The sequence below is a fragment of the Lissotriton helveticus genome, chromosome 1_2 (genome assembly GCF_964261635.1).
Source record: "Lissotriton helveticus chromosome 1_2, aLisHel1.1, whole genome shotgun sequence".
Taxonomy (NCBI): Eukaryota; Metazoa; Chordata; class Amphibia; order Caudata; family Salamandridae; genus Lissotriton; species Lissotriton helveticus.
This window is the reverse complement of record NC_136058.1, coordinates 133,243,760-133,270,391: the sequence shown is the minus strand read 5'-3', so window position 1 is coordinate 133,270,391 and position 26,632 is coordinate 133,243,760. Positions and strand designations below refer to the sequence as shown.

General features: G+C 43.6%; 1 protein-coding gene across 5 annotated transcripts in view; it reads right to left on the bottom strand.

Annotated features, from left to right (window-relative positions):
- FYB2 (FYN binding protein 2) overlaps window positions 1–26,632 on the bottom strand; it is a 571,085-nt gene that overhangs the window by 205,929 nt on the left and 338,524 nt on the right. The gene's annotated exons all lie outside the window — the stretch shown is intronic.

Here is a 26,632-nt window from a genome sequence, read left to right as displayed (position 1 = left end):
GTCTCATTTATTTCTTTGCTTTAGAAGGAATAGAAGATCACATGCACTTTAAATGTATTACCAAGTTATGTTTCAATGATTCTTGCTTAAATAAGAAGTTATTTTTGCAGCTAATGTTATGTGTTTAGTTAAAATAAAAATGTTCTTTAAAAGAAGGTTAGGAGATGAAGCTATTGTGTGTCGTGGGAATGAGTTTGAATCCCTGATGGATGACGTGTGCAAACAGCAGAGAAGTGGGGATGTACTTTTGGAGAATGCTGTATTCTAATTGGAGGAAGAATGAAGATCATGCCACATGCTTTGCAACATTTAATTTTGATATAAACGTGTTCCTAGTTTAGGAGTTGAAGAACGACATAGGGTAGGAGGTCTTTGCAGACTTTTTCAGTCTGTACTCCCCTCCTGCAGAGGGGAGTACAGACTTTGACGGAGAGCAGACGAAGGTAGATTAGATGCAGGTTTTGTTCCATTCTGACTTATTAAAACCCCAAGCTTTATGCTTTTAATTATTGGCTTTTCCAAGGCCTATTTGCTCAATGCTTTATTTCTCTTTAGGGAAGATTCTGCAATTATTATTGATTTAGCTTCATGCTAATCTCACTCTTGTTTTATTTTTAATTCCTCATGAGTTCGGACTGACATCATTTGCGCCCCATTTTCTTATTCTTCATTGTACATGTTGTATGCAAATTAGGATATGCTCTGCAATAACAATTTTTCATTTATCATTTTTGTAACCTTATTGAAAAATTGAAAACACTTCTATTTCCGAAATAACGTCCCCCCCCTTTTTTCTTCCTTTTTTCTCCTCCATCTCATCTGGATATCAAAATCATTACAGCGCGGGGATGCCTTCGGGTCACCAGGCGCTCTACAAGTCGTTAAAATAAAATAAATAAATAAAAAATTGATACCCGACTAATAAATAAAGAGTCAGAGAATCTTCAAATCTATTACAAAATAAATTCCATTAAAACTACTCATAACCTCTCTATTGGCTAAAATATTTATTTGCATTTTATTACTTGCCTGTGTTAATGAAGGAGCTCTTTTGGTCAACATACAGTGGCAAAGATTCATCACCTTTAGAATAGATAATGGCACAGAAAAAAGGGTAATGGTAATTAAAGGTTAATTGTGCCATGTTTACTAGATTTTCCAAAGAGATTACTGAGAGATTTCCGCAGTATCACATGCGTGACTAGGCCGAATAAAGAATTGGTGGTGTAGGGTGGAGTGCTTATATCAAAGACGGTGCACATGTGTTTTGATCATCAAGTGTATATTAAGTTTGAGTAATACAGCAGCTTAGGGACAGTGACATATTTAAATAAATGCAAGGGGGTTTCCAATTATAGTGATTTGGTAACAACCTAGACAATGATTAAACATTGTAGTGATGCTCTTTGCTTATTAGCAGCATAATGGTATGTTTACAAACTGCTGAGGGTGGGTAAAGTTGATTGAGGGTGGTGTGTGTCTAGACCCCCAAATGCCTGGCACTTCAATATGTTTTTTTTCTTGATTCTAGAGTTGGTCTGAAAGCAATTTTCTTGCAAAACAAGCTCTTCATGCAGTTCTGTCTAAATGAAACTTTGTAGTGAGATGCAGGAGTACAAATGCTAGGTATCTGCTCCAGGACAAAATCAATGAGCCCTAAAGACGTAGATTAACATTAGTGCCCTTGCAGCACACAGGGGAGCTTAACCACATGGATCTGTTCATTATTTCATCAAGCACATGTATATAATCATGCAACAGTCTTCTGAACTCTACAGAACATGAAACTTTGCTGTTACCCACTTTAAAAAGGTGTGTTTTTATGTTATACATGGCATATCATTGCAGAAAAAAGATTTAACTTTCAAAATCAGATGCAGAGGGTGGATTCATTTATGAGGTAGGAAAGTGGTGAATCCTTCTTTGTACGACTGCCAAGAAGAAGCTACAGTCAACCTGACCTAAAAGTGTCTCTCAAATAGTTACGTATGCCTTTGAAAAATGGCTTGGGTAGTGATAAAATCCAGGGTGGGGTAAATCCGGGCCATTTTATGTTGAGCCCGAAGGTCCCATTAGAAACAACTGGTCAGATTTCCCAGGTGATTTTTAATTTTTCCCTGGATTGTCGCAAGGAGATTCAGCTGTTTTCTACAGCTGGAGTCTCTATGTAAAAATAAAATGATCTGCAGAAAAACTACAGATTATCATTTTTCTGACCCTACCGCCCACCCCAACAGAATTAAGAGACCACTTATTACAAGAGCCTTACATGTGTATCAGCTCTCAGAATAGCCACTTAGTGAGACCTAAATCTTGAAACAACCATGAAGCCTGTATGTTTTAGAGAGAAGAGCACTATATTCAGAGTCTTTCCGTCACCAAATCCCTGTGAAGATTGTGCTTATTGTGGCAAGAATTTTTAAAGACTCCAATTTATTAATCTGTTTAGAGAGAAGGATTGGTGGATTGTAGTGGGAGATCCCATCACCATGTTCCTCCACTGTTTCAGGGTTGTGACAGGCTGCGTGGGATATATGTTAATCCTCTTGAGAAAATGGTCTAAGCTATTGCAAACATTTAGGGTGACCTTGGACTCACCACAAAAGAAAACCTTTTATCAGGGTAATAAAGAAATTAAAAGTTACAACAAGTGCTTAATTTGTAAAAGAATGAGTGCTGGTGTCCAAAGCTCTGCTCAGAAGCCAGCGGCTGCTGCAATTACATATCAATGTGCAGAATACAGAGGCTCTGTCAACTTAAATCCACCTCTTGCCTCTCATCCAATGGCAGATAATTCTTGCCCCTTTACCTCAATCGTGCAGGTTCCTGTTGTCTCCCTTTGTGGCAATTTTTTTACTTTGTCTTCCACATTCTTTCACTATTTGTCCACCTCATGCTCTTGGTAAGTACGGGATGAAGAAGAAATAGGTGCTGGTCCTCTATAAATGAAGGCAGGAGGGCTACAGTGGCTCAAATGAAGCAGTGTTTACATCTTCAAGCAAAGACTAATTGAACTGATGAGGCAGCAGCAGCTGCGTTCTACAATGGCCTACATGATGACCTTTAAGTTGTTGCCTTACTGGTTGTGAAGTAACCCACAGAGTTATTAACTGATTTGGCACTTCAAATGAAGGCTGAGCAGCGATCTAGGGGCACTGAGAAGAGCTCGGGTTCTCACCAAACATTTCCGGCATATACAATGCAAGTAAAAAAGAAAAGATGATAAACCTTTCTGTCAAGATTGGGTCTACATGAAAGAAACTTTCTAAGGAAGAAATGAAACCTTGAAGAAAAGATCATCTTTGTTTGCACCGTGGACAGGAGAACCACTCTTTGACAAGCTGTCCCGTACTTCAGAAAAACTAAAGAGTTTACCGGTCAACAGTAAACCCTATATAAGCTTTCCTAGGAAACAATGTTTGCTACCAAGAGAACATGCTTCTGTGTTCCCTTAAAAACTATGATGTCCATGGTCCTATTGCAAACAACAGCCATGATCAACTGTAAAGTAAAGCCTTTGGATGGGTTATTGGCAATGCATTTTGTATGCTCAAAAAATCATTCTTCAGCAAAAAACTTAAATCCATTATTGGCATTGATGGTATTTATTATTTCAATTGATGTGCAATGAGAAGCTAAACCAGTGACACTACAGTTGACCAATGCTCATATTAAACCACTCATATTTTCTTTCACAGGAGTGAACCTAAACATCATAGCCTAAGAGCCTCTGAGGGGAGGTGGGCGGGTTGCATGTGAATCTATGCAAGACACCAATGCTGGAGAACCACAGATTACAGGTAAGTAACTATTGTTCTTCTCCAGTATTGGGGTGTCTTTCATAGATTCAAATGCCTGAATCAGAGTAGATAGCAGTACCCAAACAATGCTTGGAAGACGCTATTTGTAACATACATTTGTATATAGCAAGCATATGCAATTACATAGTAAAATTGCTAATATTCATAAATACATGAAAACTTGCAATCAAATGAGAATGTACTCAATATTAGGCATGATAAGCGTCTGAAAAGCAGTACAGAGGAGGAAGGAAACAGAGGTTCACCTTATCTCACCTAAAGATTGCGGAGAACCGCTTGTCCCACTGAAGTATCAGCATCGACGGCAGCTTCCAAACAGTAATGTTTGGTGAGAGTATGTCTGCTGGACCAAGTATCGCTCTGCAGATTTGCTGAAGAGGAACACCCGCGAAAAGAGCAGTTGATGAAGAAACCGCCCTCGTAGAGTGTGCTCTTCCGTAGGCAACAAACAATTGATCAGATTTCCGAATGGTAATGGTCCTTTGTAAATATAACTTAAGACATCTGCTGATGTCAAGGGTATGTAATGCCCAATCCGCAGGGGATTGCGGGTTAAGAAATTTTTTTTCCAAGTTGACTGGTTCGTTCAGGTGAAAATCCGAAGGCACCTTATGCATAAATTTAGGATTTGTACGCAGCACCAAAGAATTGGATGTGAATTGAAAGAACGGTGAATTGACGGTGAAAGCCTGAATGTCATTGACTCTTCTAGATGAAGTCAAAGCTAGCAACAGAGAAACCTTACAGGTTAGAAATTTAAGATCCACTCTGTGAATTGGTTCAAACGGGTGGCGCATGAGCTGCGCTAATAACACATTAAGATGCCATGATGGAGGTGGACGACGTACAGGAGGAAACATTCGGAATAGTCCCTTAAAAAACGGTTGTATTATTCTTGATGCATAAGGAGAATTGGACCCATCCTGTCGGAACCTTGAAATGGCTGCCAGAAAGACTTAACATTGCATGAGAGAGGCCTGATCTCACTAAGTGCAAGAAAAAAGGTAATATCTGTTCCGGTGTTGCATGAAACGGTGAACCCCAGCAGATTGACACCATATGCAGAATCTTTTCCATTTAAGTCTGTATGTCTTTATTGTAGCAGGAGCTCGCGCGTTAGCCAGAACCTCCTTGCACTCCGCAGGAATATTTAGATGAGCGAATTCAAGGTGCTCAGGCGCCAGGCAGCTAATTTCAGAGAAGCAGGATCTGGATGGCAAATCTGACCGTTCTGAATGGACAGGAGATTTGATACTGGTCGAAACTGAATTGGATCGCACTCTGACAGGAGGAGAAGTTCGGCGAACCAGAATTGGCAAGGCCATCTGGGAGCGATGAGAATTAGGCGACAAAGTCCTATCTTCATCTTCCAGAGAACTCTTGGAATCAACGTATTGGAGGAAAGGCATAAGCATATATCTGAGACCAGTTCATCAAAAACGCATCCCCCTGAGAATCCTTGTGGGGAAGCCAGCTTGCAAAGAATAGGCATTTGCTGTTCTTGGTCAGAAAGAGGTCCAGATTGGGATGACCCCACTGTTGGAAGACTCGATCCACTGTCGGCTGATGCAGTTCCCATTCATGGGTGGACACCGTTGACCTGCTGAGGGTATCTGCCAGAACATTTGAAACTCCCGGCACGTGAACTGCTAAGAGATTGATCCTGTGTCGTATCGCCCAAGCCCAGATTTCTTGGGCTTCCTGAGATAGAAGAGCTGACCTTGTTCCTCCCTGTTTAAGTAATGCATACTTGTAGTATTGTCCATGCTAACCAATACTGTGGCTCCTAGAATGATTGTACAATAGGACTTGAGGGCTAAGAAGATGGCTCTTAGTTCAAGTAGATTGATGTGCCATTTCTTTTGTTGAGGGCTCCATTTTCCGCTGACTTCCAGCCCTTGATGATGTGCTCCCCAGCCTTCGAGGGATGAGTCTGTGGTGATAGTGAAGTTCGGCGTTTCTTGAGGGAACTCACATCCCTTCTTTAGATTTCTTTCTTGAGCCAACCAGAGAAATGCCTCCCGCATCCGAGGAGTGATTTGAATGAGATCTTTGAATGAGATCTTCGAATGAACCGGAGACTTTTAACCATTGCAGGTTGAGTTCCTCTTGAAGGGGCCTCATTTTGAGGCAGCAATTTGGTATCAATGGGATGCAAGGAGAGACCAATCCTAGAAAAGACTTGAACTGTCGGACTGAAACTGACTTTCTTGAGCGTAACATGTGAGCCAGGTTTTGGATTCTCTTTTGCCTTTCATCTGATACGAAAGCTTGAATTAACTGCATGTCCAACGTCGCTCCCAAGAATGTCTGCCTTTGCGAAGGAACAAGATGTGATTTGCCGAGGTTGATAGAAAGACCCAGCGATTGGAATAGAGACAGACATATTCGGACATGGGCGTTTGTGTCTGGGAAAGAATTTGTCTTGATAAGGCAATCATCCAGGTAAGGAACTATTTAAATCCCCTCCAGGCGGAGTTGCACTGCTACTTGAGCCAGGACGTTCGTAAACACTCTGGGTGCCGATCATAGTCCAAAGGGAAGGACCTTGAACTGAAAATCCATGCGAGCCACTCTGAAACGCGGAAACTTCCTGTGACGGGGCAAAATGGGAACGTGGAAGTACGCATCTTGAAGGTCCAGGGTGGCCATATGATCCCTTGCCGACAGAAGATGAAGTAATTCCTGAAGCGATAACATCCAAAATGATAATTTCTTTAGATATTTGTTGAGGGAAAAGAGATCTAGAACTAGACACCATTATCCGGATTTCTTCTTTATCAGAAAGAACCGTGAATAGAATCCTGTTCCTCTCTGCCCTTGAGGGACCTTTTTGAGCGCTCCTTTTTTTAACATCAAATTTATCTGGGAAAACAACTCCTTGAGATGAGCTGGAAGAGGACTCTTTGAAGGGAAATTTGGAGGAAATATTTCGAACTATAGAGCATGGCCCCTGGCTACAATGTCTAGGACCCACTTGTCCGAAGTTATTGAGGACCAGTTTAAATAAAATCTTGAGATTTTTCCTCCAACTTTTACATGGGACTGCGGTAGTAGCGGTGGCAGGTGATGATACTAGTCTTTTGCTGGAATCCTTTCCGCGGAAGGAAGGTTTCTTTTTATTCTGGGAATAAGAGGTGTTGCGCTGGCCATATGACTGGTAACATTGCTATTGGTAGCACTGATTCCCTGGATATGACTGGTAGGAAGATTGTGGACTATAACTTCCTCGAGTAGAGGACAATCCACGTCCTCTCGCACCCAGATAGGGCGGCTTACGAAAGTGCAAGGTGCCAAGAGATCTGGCTGTTTCAGTGTCCTTTTTAATGGTTTGTAAGGCTTCTTCCACATGTGGCCCAAACAAAGCCTCCCCGTCGAAAGGCATGTCCAGTATTTTAGCTTGTACCTTCTGGCAAAACGAAGTAGCATTTAACCAGCCTTGTCGACATAGGACAGCAGCCCCCGCCAGCTGCCTGAAACCAGTGGGCGCAACATCCACTGCAGAGTCCATAATTTCTGCCGAGATCCGTTCTCCCTCTTGCAGTATCTTCAGAGCTTCAGATTTTGGAGGCTCCAGAAGCATGTTTATGTATGGTGAGATGTCAGACCACATTTGTCGGTCGTACCGACCCAGAATGGCTAGAGAATTGGCCGCATGGACTGTTGTCGCTGCCATAGTGGAGACTCGTTTCCCAATCGAGTCCAGCCGCCTGCCATCTCTGTCAGGTGGGGCTGTGATCGGAGAAGAAGGATTTCTAGCCCGTCTTTGGGCAGTCTGCACAATCACGGAATCCACCTTTGGGTGTCCTATAAGGCATGCTGGAGACTTGTCAGGCGCTTTATATTTCTTGTCCAGACGTGGCAAGACTGGAGGAGTAGATGCAGGATTTGACATCACCTTTAATCCTTCTTTCCATATAAAGTCTATAATGGGAATCGTCCTCACTTGTCTCCTTGGCTGGTCTTTAAAGTCATAGAGGAAGCATTCCTCCTTCTTAGTTCCTATAAGGATTAGGAAACGTTGGGTTGTTCTTTCCATAAGGAGGTGAAAACCTCCAATGTCCACTGGAGGTGAATCTGCACGAGCCGGAGGTGAAGGAGAATGTGTCTGGATCTGATATTCATCCCACTGCAACAACAGAGATCTCTTATCTACCTCACGTTCCTCCCTTTCTTCATCATCTGATGAGTGTGCTTCTGCAGATTGATGTGAAATCACTGGCGAACGAGGTCTAGGAGACCGGAATTCTGATGTGGAAGCCTGCGCTACTGGTGTAGGAGGCACGGAATCCGCTGATTAAGATGGCGGGAAACTGCATTAATAATCGTCCAGCATATTCTGAAGATTAGTTAATAAGGCTGTAGGCATCTGAGCCGACTGCATATTAGCAGCAGGCGACGCCACCTGTTCAGGCGAAGGTTGATCATCCAGATCTTCTTCCTGGTATTTAATGAACAGCTCCGAAGGACTTGTCGCTGCTGTTCTAAATCTATCATCGACATCAGAATCTTCCTCACTGTCTTCTGAGTCCAGCAATTTGTCAGGAACCTGTGGAGGTACCTTATGTGGAGAAATACGTAATGGAGATAAGGGTTCAAGCACAGAACCGCGTCTTTGTAGCAAAGGAGGCTTTGTTCTAGACAGCGTAGTAGATAAAACCGTAGACTGTGACCAAACTTGTATTTCAGTACATGTAGACCATATTTGCATTGACGGGAGTCGTCGTCGACGGGCCCGTCGACGAAGGAATAATACCTGAAGGTGATAACGCCGACGAGGATGTGGCCGTCGACAAAGTTGTCTTCGACGACAAGGAGGGCTTCGTCGACGATTTGGCCGTCGACTTTGTAGTTCTCGACGACGAGCTCGTCGAGGACGAGGATGTCGTTGGCGGTGATGAAGTGGCCGTCAACTAAGCCGTCGGCGGCGAGGTCTTCTAGATCTTGGTCGTGAACTGTGCGCCGACGATCGGAGTAGACGCAGTCTCTTTCGTCAACGATATGTGTTTCACCGACACGTAGACGAGCGTCGACGGGGAGGATGCGGACGACATAAGCATTTGAGGTTTAGGTGATGAAAGTTACCGTCGATGTAGAAGTTGCGTCAACGGAAATCTTCGTCGACGAAGGGGTAGTCGACGGCGTCTTCGACCACGGGGTCTTCTTCGGAGGTAGAAGCTTCTCAGAAGTTGGTTTTAAAGGCAAAATCTTGACTGATCTTCTCGGGGGCGTGGAAGGCAAAGGTTTGCTCTTGACAGGAGGAGTAGCCTTAGAAGTGGTGTGCCTCTCTGAACCCTTAGAGGGTTGTTGTTTCCTCACAAGCTTAGCCCCTGGAGAAGATAAAACCTCCTCAGAAGCTCTCTTTCTAGAGGCCACAGATGATCCAGAGGCAATACATCCTTCCTCAGGAACTGGATTGTCCTGGTCCTTAAGCTTCTGTAGCCACAGAAGTAAGTGGCCCTCTCTATCCCGGAGGGTCTTTAGAGGGAAGGTCCTGCATATCTTGCAGTCCTTCACTTGATGATCTGGATACAGGCAGTAGATGCATTTCTTGTGGGGATCTTCTGAGAAAAGCCGGAGCTTACCACAAGATTCACAAGGCCTGAATAACAATTTCTTAGAGGAAGACGTCCTAAAAACAAGAAATCCTGAAGAAATTTGAGAAGAACTGAGCAGAGCTCAGGGAGACTCCCTTCACACGACGTGCGGTAGAAAATCTGAGAGCCTGAGCCTCTGGGGAGAACATTCTGGTGGGTGCTGTCGCCTGATTGGCTGCAGTTTGGACTATACAAAATGACTAGGATAGTCATGAGTGTGGAAGTCTTTACTCTTGTAGCTTGGGCTACTTTACTTCCTGGTTGGTTATTACCAAAGTTTGTTGGATATTATGTGCATATTTTTGCTTTTTTATGTACAATGGGATACCACTCCGACGACGGGGAATGATTCAGGCATGTGAATCTATGAAAGACACCAATACTGGAGAATAAATAAACCTCACATCTAATTATTGTCAAAACTGGTGGCTCTGACTGGAGGTACATTTGTTGGCCAACCAATAAATTGCTTTCCCCGGAAGAAAAGACTACCTAGTTTTCCCTCAAACATATCAAGTATTTATCATATTTATGACTATTCTAATGATCTGCACCTCAAGCTAAGATAGCTCATGGTCACATTACCCAATTACCCCACAGGACGATGTCGTTTTGAAAGACTATGAAAATCCTGCATAGGAATTCATGTAGGGGGTGCCGATATTATTCAATCCTGAACCAGACCACAAGTATTGACCATTTGAAAATTACAGGGATTTAATCAATTACCATCCACAGCAGCCATCCTCTTCTCCATATTTCAGTTCTGCTTAATGTCCAAGGTATTTTCTAAATTCGCTCTACAAGGTGTCTACAATCAGATGAGAATCAGTGAAGGCGATGAATGGAGATGACTTTTAAAGCCAAATATAGGCCTTATGAATATCTGATTAAGTAATGCCCTGGATGCTTTCCAGCTTTTCCTAAATAATGTGTTTCAAGTTATACTGGATAAGTCGTCATCATTTATCTGGCATGATACTTAGTATTCTCTGATGCATTAGAAAACAACTGAGATCCGAAGAGACGTTCTCCTTGAACTCTGGAACAAATCCTTATAGGGCAACGCAAAACATTGAGCGTTTGAGACTAATCAGCTATTTTTCCATTGGAATTCTAATTTCAGATTAAGGAACTCATATGGATCCTGAGAAAGTCAATGCGATTTAGAATGGTTACTATTTAAGAAGGTAAACCGATTCAGACATTTGTTTTTGTTGCCAACTTTTTGCAGCCTACAAATTGAGATAGTTTCCCAAATAGTAGAACCTATTAATACAATTAACTAATTGTTTTCTTTTTCAAGTTTTATCTACCATGTCACCTTTCGACCAGGTACTGAACAGAGGAAGGTGGACACATAGCTTACAGAGGGGAATGGTATCATCTGACCCTTCTCTGACGGCCTTTCCCATACATGGGTCCTCAAACAAAGGTTGATACAATAACAACTTGCATTAAGGAAGAAATGTAAAAACAGTTTTTTCAAGCCAATAGGGTATAAATTATAGACACACAATTTCTAAAAACGCCTATAAAACCATGTCTAGACATTTCCTGTGGAGAATATACTGGTATGTAGAAAACATTAGACTAAGTCACTAGGAACTCTCAGCGGTCAAATGTAGTAAACTTGAAGAGCTCTGCTGCCATGCAGTTTCTCATCATCCTGTTGTTTCCTGTTTCCATGCTCATTATCGATCTGTTGTCCTGGTTCTCCAAAGTTAGGGGTGGTTGCCTCAAACAACCTAAGCTTATCAACAGCTGTGGTCTTTGGAGTTTCAGGTAAGACCATTTTAGAATAAACAGACCTGTGAGTGGTACTTTGGCATTATCAAAATGAGCCTGTGGTGTCAGAGATAAGAGCTGTGTTTCCAGTGTCTTTCGATGTTTCCCTTCCTCAAACACGCATTTTACCCTAAGGAGAATATGTGGACTGCAGCAACAATTGTTAATGAGCCCTGTCAATTAGTTTCCCTAGAAAGGAGGACTGGAGAATTCTCATGGGAGACAACATTCCAGCCGATACAGGATAGGAAGTTTGGAGAGTGGGCATTGGATTAATTATTACAAATGTATGGTGCTAGGTGTTGCATAAAATTACAGATAGCAATACATAAGGACATATTTGGTGGCCATAAATTGCTTCGTAATATAATTAATGCAGTTATAATGCTTGGTTACAGCTTTAATTCTCAAAATGTATACTGGTGGTTATATTATGAATGATGAGACAAAATATATGGATTACATACATTAATTCGCATTTTTGTGGTGATAAAATCACCAAACAAGATGCATTAAAAAATATTTAAATTGAAAGAGAAACTATTTGGTTGGAAATATATTATCAGGAGGTCAGATACAGTTTAAGTTATATATGAGTTCAAACAATTAATGCCTCACTCATTAATACACATCCAAGTACAATCATAGACCCGGTAGAAACACAATTTAAATGCTACCAGAAATATATGTTATATAACATAAATTCCAAGGTCTGGACGTGTTCAATAAAAATACAATCACACAGGAACAGCACATTCACCTAGAAAAGTGTGAAGAATAGAGAGAGCACCTCACGGTAGAACAACCCGAGGGGGTTCCCGGTTGATGATTACCGGTATACCCACTTCTCATCATTGGCAACTCTCTCTATTGTGAAAAGACAAACGTGCACTCAACAGAAGAGTAGTGCGGACGTGAGAATAGTGAAGGAAAAACACAAATAGTGACCAACGTATCAAAACACTGATACCTGTTAGAAGTGTCAAAAGTACACTCAACAGAACCCCAAACAAACCACAACACCAAGAGAAAAATAAATCATTTGTGTAGTGGTGCTTTGCTTGCTATTACCGTTTTATTCTGATGCAGCAGAGCACTACTTAATTAAAAATGGATATTTCATATACCATAAAAGTTCCTTTCCTCAAGCCGACATGTTTCATCGCTCCTTCTATGGCGATTTCATCAGGGCATATGAGGGGTTTATTATTCTCAGTCTTTTCAACCTGTACTGGACCTGTGTGATGAATAAAACAGAGAGACGCTCAAGGCGTCAATCAGATACCCACGTACTAGGTATAGCCCCCGCAGCGTGTCTTGGCACACAGATGTGAAATAATTTACCTGGAGTGCGCTACATCAGCACATACCAGCGTCACTCCTCAGGACACCGTGTCAGCTGTCCACGTGTCCGAAACCGTGACTCGAACTGATCACAGTCACCTGTTTCAAATTAAAATAGCAGTTTCAGACCACCACATTTCTGACCGCTCCAATCACTACATTATGCACGTACGAGGTGTCTTGTTACGCTCGCAACACTCCCCACTTATGATGGACTGATATTTGGCCTCAATAACTTGGTGGCGCACCCTTATGTAGAAAGACATATCAGACAATAATTCCGAACCCGCATTTGTCAAGACACGCTGCGGGGGCTATACCTAGTACGTGGGTATCTGATTGACGCCTTGAGCGTCTCTCTGTTTTATTCATCACACAGGTCCAGTACAGGTTGAAAAGACTGAGAATAATAAACCCCTCATATGCCCTGATGAAATCGCCATAGAAGGAGCGATGAAACATGTCGGCTTGAGGAAAGGAACTTTTATGGTATATGAAATATCCATTTTTAATTAAGTAGTGCTCTGCTGCATCAGAATAAAACGGTAATAGCAAGCAAAGCACCACTACACAAATGATTTATTTTTCTCTTGGTGTTGTGGTTTGTTTGGGGTTCTGTTGAGTGTACTTTTGACACTTCTAACAGGTATCAGTGTTTTGATACGTTGGTCACTATTTGTGTTTTTCCTTCACTATTCTCACGTCCGCACTACTCTTCTGTTGAGTGCACGTTTGTCTTTTCACAATAGAGAGAGTTGCCAATGATGAGAAGTGGGTATACCGGTAATCATCAACCGGGAACCCCCTCGGGTTGTTCTACCGTGAGGTGCTCTCTCTATTCTTCACACTTTTCTAGGTGAATGTGCTGTTCCTGTGTGATTGTATTTTTATTGAACACGTCCAGACCTTGGAATTTATGTTATATAACATATATTTCTGGTAGCATTTAAATTGTGTTTCTACCGGGTCTATGATTGTACTTGGATGTGTATTAATGAGTGAGGCATTAATTGTTTGAACACTGTTTGAGTGGGGGGCTGCCTCGCTCATTTCCCCTCCCCCTGTACCCCTTCAGATTTTGTGGATTCAGTACGGCGGCTCAGCCGTGAGGGTTTACCCTTTTTAAAGAAGTGGTACATGAAAGTGACCCTTATTCTTTTATCTACGCAGCGGCTCTTTGGCACACAGGTCTTCTTAAAAATAAAAATTAAAAATATAAATAAAAACATATTAAGTACTAGTAGGGAAATAGCAGCCACCGCATTTGGTTTCAACTGGTCTATTTTCCATCATTTGGAATGAACTGCCTGGCGTTCTCTGATGAGCAGATTGCCCTTATCCTGGCTGGTCCCTCACTACTGTCTGATGCACCACTCAGCACAGAGGGCTCAGCTAGGGAAGAGTGGGAGAAACTTAGTGTGCTAAAAAAGCGCCAAATCCGTGTGGCACTACATGGTGCGCTTATGACTGAGTATCTACGAGCTGGCGCCTCACCACCTAGCTTGATAGTTCGTCTTGAGCCTAAAATCTTTCTAGAGGATAAACAATTTCGGGTGGATTGGAGTTACATTGCGAATAAATGCACCCGAGATTGGTTGATCTTGATAATCAACACGGCGAAACGACTTAGTGAGGCACTACTCATTGAAATACTGGAGTTGGAGGACAGCCTTAACAATAACCAGGCCCTCACTGATGCCAAGGAACAGCTTTCTCGCATACAGTCTGATTTGGCAGAATATAAAACATACATGGTCAATCAAAAGATCAAGGGCCTTAAAAAGAACCTTGAACGATACACCCACTCATGGGCTTTTCCCTACACAGAGGATGAATACTATGATAGGCAACCAGAACCTATAAGAAACCAACCATATCAGAGGCGGGGACAATTTAACCAGAGAGGACACAATAGGGGACAAGGGGGAAATAGACGAACCCCCAACAACTGGCGGTTCGATAATACGAGCAGCGAGGACGAGGAGGGCCCAGCACGCCAAACGGTGCCCACAAACACCAGGGTCAATTTTGCTTCTGAAAGCAGAACTGACGAGGACCTGGGAGCCCTACTTAGGTCTTTTTTAGGCCAACCCCAGAGAGGGGCCCGTGGGGGAAGGGGCCAACCACAGGGACGAGGCAGGGGGACACAACAAACATGGCAATCGTTCTCGCCTCGGATTACACGGAGCAGGGCCAACACATTCCGCAATTAAGGGAAATGAATCAGTCACCTCCTCCCACTGCTGTTGACATTGTAGTGAATCTATCCTCCTACGAATTAACACACACTGAAAAAAGCGTTCTTAACAAGGGACTTGGGTATGTCCCCACACCGAACCATGATCCGTTTCTATGTAGGACCGAGGTCTCAGAGTTGATGCGCAAAATAAAACTTCATAAATTTTTTGCGAACAAAGATAGTGCACCGCTCTCTCTCTTTGATACCAATCTCCGTAGGCCTTCAAATTTCTGCCCCCCCACATCACTTGTAGGACCGGAGGTGGCAGTATTTGAACAACGTGTCATCAGTGAAATAGAATCTTTGGAAAAAACCACCGGACATAATCTGGGCCACAATATGACAAAAGCAGAATGGCAGGCAGTTGCCACTCTACAAAGAAACTCGGCTATAACCATTAAGCCAGCTGACAAGGGTGGGGCAGTGGTAGTACTCAACACCATAGACTACGAGACTGAAATTCTCAAACTCTTAGGAGTGCGCACCAATTACCAGCCTCTTGTGCGAGATCCCACACCTGAACTTGCAAAGATCATCAAGCAGATGGTGGCAGAGGCAGTGACAAAGAAATGGATTACACCTAAAGAGGCGGACTTCATCATCAATAGTAATCCCAGGGTGCCGGCATTTTACATCTTGCCAAAGATCCACAAGCCCCAACGTCCGCCCCCGGGACGCCCCATTGTCTCCGGGATCCAGTCCATTCTTGAACCCCTCTCCCAGTTCGCCGACTTCTTTCTGAGGGAGGCGGTGGTGACCCAAGAGTCGTACGTTCAAGATACGACGGATATCTTGAATATTCTGAAAGATACATCCTTTGACCCTGCCAACCAAGTACTGGTTACAATTGACATTGAGTCATTGTACACCAGGATCCCCCAGGACGCCACGCTGGTGGCAGCAGCACGGGCCCTGGGGGAGATGGAGTGGTTTTACGACACACCTCAAACGTTTGTCTTGCAGTGTATTGAGGTGGCACTCACAAGAAACTTCTTTGAGTACCAAGGCCAACTGTTCCTGCAGACGTCTGGGACTTCCATGGGGGCCACATTTGCTCCGAGCCTGGCCTGCATTTATGTGGGTCAGGTGGAGAAGAATGTGGTCCTCCATGAGTCCAATCCTTACAGAGAGAATATCTCTCTGTGGAAACGTTACATAGACGACGTCCTCTGTATCTGGACAGGTACAGAGGACCGGTTACAGACGTTTTTACAGTGGCTCAACCAGGTGGACCCGAGCCTTCGGTTCACTTGGTCTATCAGTAACATCTCGGCAGTATATCTTGATGTAGATATCACTGTGACTGATTCCAAGCTGGTGACAAGTGTACATCATAAGGCCACTGATCGCAACTCCCTCCTCCACTACCACTCGTTCCATCCGAGGTCGCTACGTGACAACCTGCCGGTGGGACAGTTTCTGCGTTACCGCCGGAACTGTTCATCCACCGAAACCTTTCTAGAACAGTCCTCTGAATTAGCCACTAAATTGCAACAACGGGAGTATCCGGCTAAAGTTATAAGACACGCACGGAAGAGGGCCCTGAATACTCCGAGAGAAGCACTACTGGAGCGGAACAAGAAAGAAAAACAAGTATGCTTACCAGTGGTGACCACTTTTGATCCCCTGTCCAGTAAAATCAGGCAAATTATAAGGAAAAATTGGTCCATTCTTGATACAGCGGGAAATAAGATGCCCATTCCGCGCTTTGCCTTTAGGAGAGCCCCTAACTTACGGGACAAACTGGTCCACACACGGAATCGGGGTCCAGCTAACACTGGCAACATACCTGCTGGGCATTATCCCTGTGGATGTTGTTCGGTCTGTGGGCTTACAGAAGCAACTAAGACTGTCAGTCTACGCGGTGGCAGAATCTGGTACCTTAACCGATTCAGCAACTGCAATACGACTCATGTCATATATAGATTGATGTGTAGTTGCGGTCTATATTACATCGGCCTCACAACCCGGAAGATAAAAATCCGTGTTCAGGAACATTTGAGCACCATTCGGGCTAAGAAATTGACCACACGGCTGGTCCAACACTTTAATACATCAGGACACGACCCGAGGGAGCTGAAGTGGACTGTCTTGGAAAAAGTGGTGGGCGACTCACACAACCTGGAAAATATCTTGGCAAGAAAGGAGGCAAAATGGATATATTTGGAGAGGGCAGACCGTGAGGGACTCAATGAAAATATTGAGTGGAACAAAATCAGTAGGCGTTGACAGGGCCCTGTCATCGACCAGCCTCTCTTTCCATTTTTTCACTCCTGATTAGTCTCACTTCCATCCCAGGCTAGTACCCCTGTGATATTTAGCAGAGGATTTACCCTTATTGGTTTTCCCCTCCTTTGAACTTTGTTTGTTGTCCTAAAATTCACACTTAGGGACACCTACACATGTATGAAGGCATTACACAGGGCCAGCAGTATATTTATGTCTATTGGGGAATCATACAGCGTAGGAGGAGTATTGTATGTGAGATGATGATTAATCTTCAGCATCCCTGGCATAGCATAGCATAGCATATATGGGCCGGTACCTGTGATTCAAGTTGTGTCCAACGACAGGGTAAAATTATAAAATCATAAAATTAAAGAAACTCCATGCCTCGATATGATACTAAATACTAACTGGGTTGTGAGGTCGCGTTGAGAACCCGTTCTAAGATGGCCGCCACACGCAGCGTGAGGGGCGGGGCTCCGCCCCCGCAGTACTTCCGGCCGCGCACACAGGCTGTGTGTGTGGACCGTCGGAAGCGCCGGAGGGACGCGGCTACAGTAAGAGCGTGGCTGTGCTGAGTGATTGTTGGCAGAGGGCGATGCCCCAGTATACTTTGAGTGCAGCCTGTGACCGTCGCGCATTATGAAAGTTAAGCGCATTTGGGCGAATATGTATGGAACTCGAACCTGCTTGTGTAGCGAAGGCTGCCTTGACAAATGCGGGTTCGGAATTATTGTCTGATATGTCTTTCTACATAAGGGTGCGCCACCAAGTTATTGAGGCCAAATATCAGTCCATCATAAGTGGGGAGTGTTGCGAGCGTAACAAGACACCTCGTACGTGCATAATGTAGTGATTGGAGCGGTCAGAAATGTGGTGGTCTGAAACTGCTATTTTAATTTGAAACAGGTGACTGTGATCAGTTCGAGTCACGGTTTCGGACACGTGGACAGCTGACACGGTGTCCTGAGGAGTGACGCTGGTATGTGCTGATGTAGCGCACTCCAGGTAAATTATTTCACATCTGTGTGCCAAGACACGCTGCGGGGGCTATACCTAGTACGTGGGTATCTGATTGACGCCTTGAGCGTCTCTCTGTTTTATTCATCACACAGGTCCAGTACAGGTTGAAAAGACTGAGAATAATAAACCCCTCATATGCCCTGATGAAATCGCCATAGAAGGAGCGATGAAACATGTCGGCTTGAGGAAAGGAACTTTTATGGTATATGAAATATCCATTTTTAATTAAGTAGTGCTCTGCTGCATCAGAATAAAACGGTAATAGCAAGCAAAGCACCACTACACAAATGATTTATTTTTCTCTTGGTGTTGTGGTTTGTTTGGGGTTCTGTTGAGTGTACTTTTGACACTTCTAACAGGTATCAGTGTTTTGATACGTTGGTCACTATTTGTGTTTTTCCTTCACTATTCTCACGTCCGCACTACTCTTCTGTTGAGTGCACGTTTGTCTTTTCACAATAGAGAGAGTTGCCAATGATGAGAAGTGGGTATACCGGTAATCATCAACCGGGAACCCCCTCGGGTTGTTCTACCGTGAGGTGCTCTCTCTATTCTTCACACTTTTCTAGGTGAATGTGCTGTTCCTGTGTGATTGTATTTTTATTGAACACGTCCAGACCTTGGAATTTATGTTATATAACATATATTTCTGGTAGCATTTAAATTGTGTTTCTACCGGGTCTATGATTGTACTTGGATGTGTATTAATGAGTGAGGCATTAATTGTTTGAACACTGTTTGAGTGGGGGGCTGCCTCGCTCATTTCCCCTCCCCCTGTACCCCTTCAGATTTTGTGTAAGTTATATATGACACTGAAGATTTTAAGTAATTCAACTAAAGTGAGTTTCATGTTAGATATGATGTATCAGGCAGTACATTGCAATTATAAGGTGGTTTGTACTCAAGAAAATTAGAGAGGGCACATGAAAAACTATTTGGTGCTCAAGAATATCTTATTCATAATACATATACAATGCCTGGTGACAGTCTTAAATCTCAAAATGTACATTGCTGGATATATAAAGAATAATGATAGGACATAGTATAGGAGTTATCAATATTGATTTACTCTGCTCAAGTGCTATCAACTTCTAAAGGATTGGACTGTCACAAATTCTTTCTATTATAATTTAAACAATCCCAATTGTATTCAGTTCATCACACGCAATTTATTTTTATTGAAATCCATTTACATCAAATCAAATCAGTTTCATTGATTTAAATCTCGTAAGATATCAACAATATATACAGTCATAAATAATTACTTACAGGACTCATATGACATAAAGCTACACATTTGCATCATGCTAATACATGGGTAAAACGCTTTGAAAATATATACAAATTGTAGCACACAAAATCAAGAGGTGACTTTGCTAAAGCAATCAGGTCATTAATTTTAAACACACTATATTTAAAACCGAGGTTTCAAAAAACGATTCCTTGCTTCAAGCATTTTCTTACAGGGGCAGACTAATAGTACAAGCTTTATATCTTGAATCCCACCCATGCAAGGATCACATGTTCCAGTATTGTCTCATGTATCCAACCAATGCCTTTTAAAGTTGTTAAATGGTAGAATGCCCATCTCTAAAATAATTATGAATTGCCTAGTGCTGTGACCTAGTGTAAACTTCAATTATTGAGTCTTGAATGTTAGGTTGCGGGAGTAGGACTTATACATTTCTAACTGGGAACGGTGTGCGATATCCTGTGTTTAGAGTATTCTGGTCAATGTGTTTATCAGAAACAACTAATTGTGCTGGTGTCCATTACTGGAAATGGGTGACTGTGCATTCAAAATTTACTAGTGCGATCTCAAGGTTATTATTTTTTTTGTCCTCATTTGCCTTAACCCTCAAATATGGAAAACCCCAGCCACCTTTTCTTGTCTGCGTGGGCATGAGCCCCTGAACCCCTAGGCTCATCCTGCTCGCTGCAAGACAAATGTATCTTAGTGGCGGAAGAAGTTACCAACATTTTAAGGGCTAGCTAGATGATTCCATACCGGTGTTTTACCACCTATTGGACCACAGTATTCCCCAAAGGGAACCCAAGCCCGAAGGTTCGTGGAGCAATAAAGGCATAATCATAGGACCCGGGGAAAAAAAAACAAAAAAACGGAAATCCTAACTCCAATGTACCAACAGTTCCCAGAAAGCTACTTTTTTGTTTGCTACTTGATCTGGCCATATCCACCCTGGAGACTTGATAAAGGGACGTCAACCAACCAGCGTGTGTTGGAGCAGCTGAATCAACCCAAAACATACAAGATTGTCTCCTTGCCAAAAGGATAGCGTAAAAGAGGAGAAATCTTGTATGGCCAAGGATATTGTCGTCAATTCCAAAGATAATTAATGGGAGATCTCAAGGTTATTGTTAATAGTACAAAAGCCTTCTTCCTTAAAAGTTTTGTTCCTCAGGTGATCTCTCAAAGTGCCTTCTGATTCATGCAGAAGATTTTATACCCATCTAAGAAAGTTTGCTAGAGATACTAAATGGGCAGTGTGGAGGAAAAACGAAGCGCAATGCCTGGATGGGAGTTGCTTGACTCAGGGATACTATCTCATGGAGGAGCCTCCCTTCGAATAAGTTTAAAATAGACCTCTTACTTATGGTGATATACCCAAGTGCATAAGAGAGGATGAGGGGTATCTCTGCCAGATAATTATCTAAAAGAGTTTTAAAATGTTTCCTACCCATAAAGCAATTAAATCTTAAGGCACCTAAGTAGACTAGCCAGGAGGAGCAAGCGCGCACAGCTGAAGGACCCCGCTCTGCTGAAACGGAGATAAACGAGGCTGAGAGCTTCAAGAACAGGCGATGACAAAGAACAGCAAAAAGAAGATCCAAGCACCGGAATCGTCGGGCGCAGGGATGCTGCCCTCTCCGTGATGCAATGCACCCTCGAGAAGGCGAAAAATAAACTTTAAGGAGTGAAGGGAGGCAAATGCGAGCGAAGGAAGATGGCGACAGCGAAATCGAAACCAAGCAGGGTTTCGAGTGAGACGAGATGAGACAGGAGCAGACTCCTCTCGCTCTACAGACAGCAGACTAAACCGACCCAACACTGGCTATCACTCTGCCAGTAAGCGGAAAGGCACAAGCACAAGGAACAAGGTGAGCAAACCGTCGTCTTGCCACACTGCAGTGCACACCGATTGCGAACGCACATAATACCCAGGCGCCATAAGGCAACGCACCAAGATCGGGAGGAACGGGTAAGAGAGCGGGCAGACCGGCTACACATAACGGGGGGAAAAATACCCGTCTAGGACCAGCTCGCCTCACATCAGGAAAGCAAAACCGAAACTGGAGCGGTGCCCGAACAACAGCACACCAGTAATGGCGGCCGCTTCACAGAAAGGTTGAGCTGTCCCAGCCAGGCAAATTGGATGGGGGATGAGAACCGGGAGCAAGTGGATGACGTGTGGAAGAGGAAGATACGGTCTTAGACCAACAGCTGGTGCAAGAAACACAAGTGAATGGTGGGGCCAACCACACATGTGGGATATCTGAGAGCGATTAACTAACTTGCCAACACAAAACGAGAGGGGGCGAAGTTCAACTGACAGTGACCATCCACGGAGCCCCTTTCAGTTGGCCAGGGGGACTGGGAGGTTTGTTGAGTGCCAGGCCCTAATGTGATTATGTGGTGCCAGGAAATGTATTTCATGCAGTATGATATATGCACCCTGTCCTGGTTACCTCTAAATGTGTTTTTTATGATTATGAGACTATCTTGCATATTATGGTTTATGTTAGTGAGATTAAGCTCCACTCTGTGCTTCATGCCCCTAATGTTAGTGATGGGCCAGGGGGACTGGGAGGTTTGTTGGGCGTCAGGCCCTATTGTGATTATGTGGTGCCAGGAAATGTATTTCATGTAGTATGATCCATGCACCCTGTCCTGGTTACCTCTAAATGTGTTTTTTTATAATTATGAGATTATCTTGCATATTATGGTTTATGCTAATGAGATTATGTTCCACCCTGTGCTTTATGCCCCTAATGTTAGTGATACTTAGGAGGTTAGGGTCTAATATGAGACTGTTGAGATTATGGGCATACAATGTGTTTGGCGCCTAATGTGATGCTGTGCATAATGTGTTTTTTGTTACAGGTTGATGCTAGGTACAGTGTTTACCAGTGGTTACTGGTTGTACGTCTATGATCTGTTTTACTCTTACTAAGATCTCTTTGTGATGGTTATGTGCCCCCTTTCTGTCCTTATACTTCTCCTCACCACCGCCTTCCTGATAACACCCCTCTCTTATCCCCACCACCCTCCTCCTCCTCCTCCTCCTCATTTTCCCCAACATGGCCACCACTCGAGTTAATTAATTGCTACAAAATCATTTATTCTCTTTACCTGACTAAAGCTGCAGCAAAACTATTCAAGCATAACACCATGGAATGTTTCCCTGATTCCCTTTTTGTCGATCAATTTTACAATGGTCGTGATGGGAGGCTCAAATAAGATTTCATTTTCTTCACTCACAACTTCCCATCTTGGTCCACCAGCTTACATAACTCCCTTAACGTCACCACCTCCTCCTACTCTATCCCTCATGGGAAACAGCTAAAAATCTCCCCCTCTGCGTGTTTTTGATGGCTCCCTCACTATCTCACTCTATAACAACGGTAGTCATGATCCAAGCCAAAGACACCTGTGTCTCTCTCTTTGACCACCTCTTCCCTTCCCTACTCCTCCTTAAATCTGTTCTCAATTCAGCAGCTCGTTTCATATATGGGGCAAAAAAAAGGGACCACATCACACCCATTTTATCCACCCTCAGTTGGCTTCCTATCAAGGCTAGATCTATCTACAAGACTGCCTGCATCACCCACAAAGCCTTGTACTCCTCCTCTTCTCTCTACCTGGTGAATAAACTGAAACTCTCTGAAGGCTCTAGACCATCCCATAATGCGGAAAATCTATTGCTTGAACCTCCCACTTTCAAGAAGTAAAGGTCGATGGCCCAATCCTTTTCAGGCAACGCGTGAGAATCTGGAACTCACTTCTGCCTCAGCTCTGGACCACCATCTCTTCCCAGGCCTTCAAAACTGACCTCAAAGCTCTCCTCCTTCAAAGACAATGCCAAATGTAATTCACGCCCTCTCTAATCTGAAGGAAGTCCTTCCATTATAGGAAATTCTGTTCTACAGGACTATAGAAGTGTCTTCCCAATGTGTTTTTGTGGTTTGAGAGTCTGCCATGTATTGCAGTATTATACTTCTACTATGGCCCCCTTGCGGCCATCGCACGCCAACACAACCTCAACATCATCTCCTACGCCGACGACACCCAGCTGATCCTCTCCCTGACCAACGACCCCGACGCCGCCAGAACCAACCTACACGAAGGGATGAAAGACGTAGCCGAGTGGATGACGACCAGCCGCCTGAAACTGAACTCAGACAAGACGGAAGTCCTCATCCTGGGCTCCTCGCCTTCCGCCTGGGACGACTCCTGGTGGCCCCCCACCTTGGGCACCGCACCCAAACCTACAGACCACGCACGCAACCTGGGCTTCATCCTGGACTCCTCCCTCTCCATGACCAGACAAGTCAACGCCGTCTCCTCGTCGCTCTTCAACATCCTAGGCATGCTACGGAAGATCTTCCGGTGGATCCCCATCGAGACCAGGAAGACGGTCACCCAGGCCCTCGTCACCAGCCGACTGGACTACGGCAACGCCCTCTACGCCGGAACCACCGCCAAGCTCCAGAAGAGACTCCAGCGGATCCAGAACGCCTCAGCCAGACTCGTCCTCGACATCCCCCGACGCAGCCACATCTCCGGACACCTGAGAGACCTTCACTGGCTCCCCGTCAACAAGAGAATCACCTTCCGTCTCCTCACCCATGCGCACAAAGCCCTACACGACCAAGGCCCGAGTTACCTCAACAACCGCCTCAACTTCTACGCTCCCAAACGCCATCTCCGATCTACCAGTCACGCCCTCGCCGCCGTTCCCCGCATCCGAAGAGCGACAACAGGAGGAAGGTCCTTCTCCTACCTGGCCGCCAAGACCTGGAACTCCCTCCCAACCGTCCTGCGCCTGACCCAAGACCACCTCTTCTTCAGGAAGAAGCTCAAGACCTGGCTGTTCGAGCAGTAGCGGACCCCCCCTCCCCAAGCGCCTTGAGACCCTCCGGGTGAGTAGTGCGCTTTATAAATGCCTTTGATTGATTGATTGATTGATACTTGTACTTCTACTTGTATTGTGTACTCCTTTGTAACATGCACACGTCACTTTCCCTCTTGTAATGTATCATCTGCTACCTCTTGTATTTTGTTTGCTTTTGATACATGCGCATTTGCCACCATTGCCTCATGTAACGTAACATATGTTCTTGTGTTTTGAGTATCTCCCATTTAGTTCAGTATTATACCTCTATTTGTTCTTTGTACGCTTTTGTAACATACACACGTCACTTTTTTCCCTCTTGTAAGGTATCGTTTGCTACCTCTTGTATTTTGTTTGCTCTTGATACAAGCACAATTGTCACTATTGCCTTATGTAACTTAACGTTTGCTTTTGCAACATGCTGACATGTAATGTTTCCTCATGTTTAAAGTCCGCGTTATATAAAAACGCATAAAATAAAATATGGGAAATGCAGAAGGTGCTTTCTAGGATCTGGAAAAAGACCCTCCCTATATATGTATATGTTGTTACCACCCCCATGAGCTTCCACCCAACTTCCAATCAATGGGGCGGTATCGTCTCTCCCCACTGAAAGGTACCACCTTGGTTTTAATAATGTTTATTTTCAAGAAATTATCCACTACATACTTAAAAAGCACATCCAGGTTTCGCTAAATACCAATGGGTGTAAAGTCGAAAATGACCACGTCATCAGCATACATTAAAACAATATGTTTTGAAGTGAGATTTGTGAGTGAAAATTATTTGTATTATTAAAACAGGCAAGTAAATAAATAGGAAATAAGGAAAACAAAAGAAAATGGGGCTAGAATACATCCCCTTTTCAGGCAATTTTGAGTTAAAATCATAGGAGTCAACCCCTTGTCTCCCCTCATTAAGACTCTGCACCAGGTAGATGTGTGAAGGGCAATAATTAGTCTTAATAAGGGACTAGGGATCACCAACCTCACCAGTTTCCCCCATAGGGTGGGTCTATCACCCCTATCAAAAGTGGTAAAGTAGTCGACAAACACACATTATACCACTTGCGATTTGGGGCCATATGTATGTAGCAAATTTGCATTCGCAAAGGCCGAAATTCTGCGAATTTCGGCCTTTGCGAATGCGAATTAGCAAAATGATATGTATGAAGCAAAATCTGGTGCAAAATAAGGAATCGCAAATTTTGCAATTCCTTAAATGCAATGTATGAAGCCAAAACATTTTGCAAAATGCCCTTAAGGAATCGCAAATTACCACCAACTTCTAGTTGCACATTTCAGCATTTTTCAACGTGCCTTGTGACGCACATACATGCCCTTAGGACATGTATGTGCGCCACATGTGCACCCATGCATATTTCAGGGGTGCAACAGGGTGTCCTTTGGACACCCCTGCACCCTTGAAATTATTTTCAATTTGCCATTTTCAAATTGCGAATCGCAAAATTTAGAATACCTTCCCATTCATTCCTATAGGCCTCCTGGCCCATAGAAATGAATGGGTAAGTATTCCTTAATTTCGATTCGCAAATTGCTAATCGCAATTAAGGAATACTAAGAATTCGCTAAAAAAAAGCGATTTTGTACATACATACCAATTTGCAATTCTGAAATAGCGATTTCTTAAAAATCGCTATTTCAGAATCGCAAATCGGTACCTTCATACATATGGCCCTTGGTCACCACACACTTATGAGATACAGTTTGCATTATTGCAATATTATCAGTCACCGAATGTTTAGCCCGAATGCCCACTGGGACCTCAAGTATCGCACCCTTTGAAAAAGCCCAGTCCTAGAGTTTGTCCAGAACTCAAGATCTTCCTTGTGTCATCAAGAAGTGCAATTACAGGGAGAAAGGCAGAACCTTTTTTTGTGGAGTGGTACTACTACACTTCAAGACCGTGAACTTGGAATTTAGCCCGTTGCATAACAGTAGCAGAAAAGTGTAGTGAGGAGCCTTCTGTGTCACCCGGTAATACTATTATGGGAATCTTATCGGAGCCAATTGCTGCTGAAGATCTTGCTTTCCTTATATATAACCATTTGCTTCTCCTTAGGAGCTATTATGTGATGATTCTCAGGAACAGATTTAGGCAACGGCCTCACAACTCGACGGAGAAGGATTATTCCTATACAGTTCAGAAAATTAATGAATCCATTCCTGCTGTGGGATGGGAATTGCAGATGTTTTTTTCTTACTGCCCGTGAACTTGGAAAGGAGCGGTCAAAAGATTTCGATTTTTTTTTTTTTAGAACCGTTTGCTGTAATTCTACCCAGTTATCTATGGGGTTTTCCTCCTTTTCTTTCACAGAGCTTCAATTTCTTTACCACTTGAGACTGATAAAGCCATAGATTCATAGATTGGTGCCTAATGAGTTTGTTGACCTTTCGTGAAAGTTCGGCTTCCTTCGACTCTATTTTTGGAATTGTCATG